Source organism: Capricornis sumatraensis, chromosome 2 (genome assembly GCF_032405125.1).
Source record: "Capricornis sumatraensis isolate serow.1 chromosome 2, serow.2, whole genome shotgun sequence".
NCBI lineage: Eukaryota > Metazoa > Chordata > Mammalia > Artiodactyla > Bovidae > Capricornis > Capricornis sumatraensis.
The window spans coordinates 29,177,693-29,181,187 of record NC_091070.1 but is presented as its reverse complement, the minus strand read 5'-3'; positions in this window follow the sequence as shown (position 1 = coordinate 29,181,187).

The following is a 3,495-nucleotide window of genomic DNA, read 5'->3' as shown; positions in this document are numbered from 1 at the left end:
CACCTGACCTGCCTCTTGAGAAACCTATATGAAGGTCAGGAAGCAACAGTTAGAGCTGGACATGGAGCAACAGACTGGTTCCAAATAGGAAAAGGAATATGTCAAGGCTGTATATTGTCACCCTGCTTATTTAACTTATATGCAGAGCACATCATGAGAAACGCTGGGATGGAGGAAGCACAAGCTGGAATGAAGATTGCCAGGAGGAATAACAATAACCTCAGATATGTAGATGACACCACCCTTATGGCAGAAAGTGAAGAGGAACTAAAAAGCCTCTTGATGAAAGTGAAAGAGGAGAGTGAAAAAGTTGGCTTAAAGCTCAACATTCAGAAAACGAAGATCATGGCATCTGGTCCCATCACTTCATGGGAAATAGATGGGGAAACATTGGAAACAGTGGCTGACTTTATTTTGAGGGGCTCCAAAATCACTCCAGATGGTGACTACAGCCATGAAATTAAAAGACTCTTGCTCCTTGGAAGGAAAGTTATGACCAACCTAGACAGCATGTTAAAAAGCAGAGACATTACTTTGCCAACAAAGGTCTGTCTAGTCAAGGCTATGGTTTTTCCTGTGGTCATGTATGGATGTGAGAGTTGGACTATAAAGAAAGCTGAGCACCAAACAATTGATGCATTTGAACTGTGGTGTTGGAGAAGACTCTTGAGAGTCCCTTGGACTGCAAGGAGATCCAACCAGTCCATCCTAAAGGAGATCAGTCCTGGGTGTTCATTGGGAGGACTGATGTTGAAGCTGAAACTCCAATACTTTGGCCACCTGATGCAAAGAGCTGACTCATTTGAAAAGACCCTGATGCTGGGAGAGACTGAGGGCAGGAGGAGAAGGGGATGACAGAGGATGAGATGGTTGGATGGCATCACCGACTTGATGGACATGGATTTGAGTGGACTCCGGGAGTTGGTGATGGACAGGGAGGGCTGGCGTGCTGCGGTTCATGGGGTCGCAAAGAGTTGGACATGAGTGAGCAACTGAACTGATACTGTATTGCTGTTTTTCGTTCTGACTTACTTCACTCTGTATAATAGGCTCCAGTTTCATCCACCTCATTAGAACAGATTCAAATGTATTCTTTTTAATGGCTGAGTAATACTCCCTTAGTGAACTCCGGGAGTTGGTGATGGATGGGGAGGCCTGGCATGCTGCAATTCATGGGATTGCAAAGAGTCAGATATGACTGAGCAACTGAACTGAACTGAACTGAATATTCCCTTGTGTATATGTACCAGAGCTTTCTTATCCATTTGTTTTCCAATGGACATCTAGGTTGATTCCATGTCCTGGCTATTGTAAACAGTGCTGCGATTAACATTGGGGTACAGCTGTCTCTTTCAATTCTGGTTTCCTCGGTGTGTATGCCCAGCAGTGGGATTGCTGGGTCATATGGCAGTTCTATTTCCAGTTTTTGTCCAGATTTTGTCATCACATACAATGCTGAAGTTAATATATTATTTTACACATCAGCACATTTGTAGTAAGAATAAAGTCCTAGAAGAGGAAATATGAGATACAAGAAGATGAGTATTTGTATTTTTTTTAATTGCTAAATTTTCCCTTCTAGAGATAGTACCAACGTAAAGCCCTCCCAGTAATGTTGAAAGTGCCTGTCTCACATCTTTGCTAATATAATGTGTTATCAACTTTAACTGTGATAACTGAACACTGGTGTCTCAATATAGTTTTAATTTGTATTTCTCTTATGAATAAGATTGAGAACCTTTTTATATATTGAAGGACAATTTGTATTTCAGTCCTATAAATCCTTTATACTCTTAGCCATTTTGTGTCTAGTATGCTATTGATCTTCTTATTTTTGAATTTTTAATATTTATTGATTCTTAGCATATTCAAAAGCAGAGACATTACTTTGCTGACTAAGGTCCATCTAGTCAAGGCTATGGTTTTTCCAGTAGTCATGTATGGATGTGAGAGTTGGACTGTGAAGAAGGCTGAGTGCTGAAGAATTGATGCTTTTGAACTGTGGTGTTGGAGAAGACTCTTGAGAGTCCCTTGGACTGCAAGGAGATGCAATCAGTCCATTCTGAAGGAGATCAGCCCTTGGTGTTCTTTGGAAGGAACGATGCTAAAGCTGAAACGCCAGTACTTTGGCCACCTCATGCGAAGAGTTGACTCACTGGAACAGACTCTGATGCTGGGAGGGATTGGGGGCAGGAGGAGAAGGGGAAAACAGAGGATGAGATGGCTGGATGGCATCACTGACTCGATGGACGTGAGTCTGAGTGAACTCCGGGAGATGGTGATGGACAGGGAGGCCTGGCGGGCTGCAATTCATGGGGTCGCAAAGAGTTGGGCATGACTGAACGACTGAACTGAACTGAAGAGCTTTTTATACAGTAGAGCAGCTAATGATTTATTTGTGATTTTGGTTGCCCCTATTTTTCCAATTTGTTCTTTGTCTTTTAACTCTTGGTACTTAGAAATCCTTTTATTTTATGGCTTCTGTGTTTTCTGTCAGGCTTTCCCAGAATAAGATTGCAAAAAATAAATTTTTGTAAACTGATGGCTTATTTTTTACTTTTAAATATTTGATCTCTCTGAAATTTATCCTGGTATGAAATTTTAGATGTGAATACATTTTTTTCCCAGACATGTAACCAATTATTCCAACACATTTTATTAAATAGTTTTATTCCACACTAATTATTAAATAATTATTCTTTACTAATTTGAAATACTGACCTTATAATATCTATACTTTCAAGGTATTCACATATTATAAGTTAAAATGAACTTTTCCTCTCTAACAACTGTCCTCAAAAATCTTTATAAAACTTATAATTTCATGTGTGCATGCTCAGTCACTTCAGTCGTGTCTGACATTGTGGACTGTGGCCCACCAGGCTCCTCTGTCCATGGGATTCTCCAGGCAAGAATACTGGAGTGGGTTGCTATGCCCTCCTCCAGGGGATCTTCCCAGCCCAAGGATCAAACCCCCTTTTCTTATGTCTTGTGCATTGGCAAGTGGGTTCTTTACTACTAGTGCCACCTGGGAAGCCCCAGTGATTTCATATCAGTCTCTTAAAAATCACTGGAAAATTGCATTTTCATTATTTTCTTCCCTTTACTTTTCTCCCTCTTTTTGCTTTAATGTTATACTTTGTTATGACAGAAGTCCCCAGTGAACCAGGAGTAGAGAGCTTCCTCAACCTGATAAAGAATATCTACAAAAAACCAACAACTAATGTCATATTATACTTATGATAAAAAAACTAATAACTTCCCAACCAGGATCAGGAGAAAGGCAAGAATGTCCCCTCTCACCACTCCTTCTCAGCACCATGTTGGAAGCACTTACTAATCCAGTAAGATGAGGAAAGGGAACAAAAGGTATCCAGATTGGGAAGGATTAAATAAAATTGTCTTTATTCACAGATGACATGATCATCTATGTAGAAAATATGAGTCAACAGTAACAACAACAACAACAACTCCTAGAGCCTAGAGCTAGTAAGT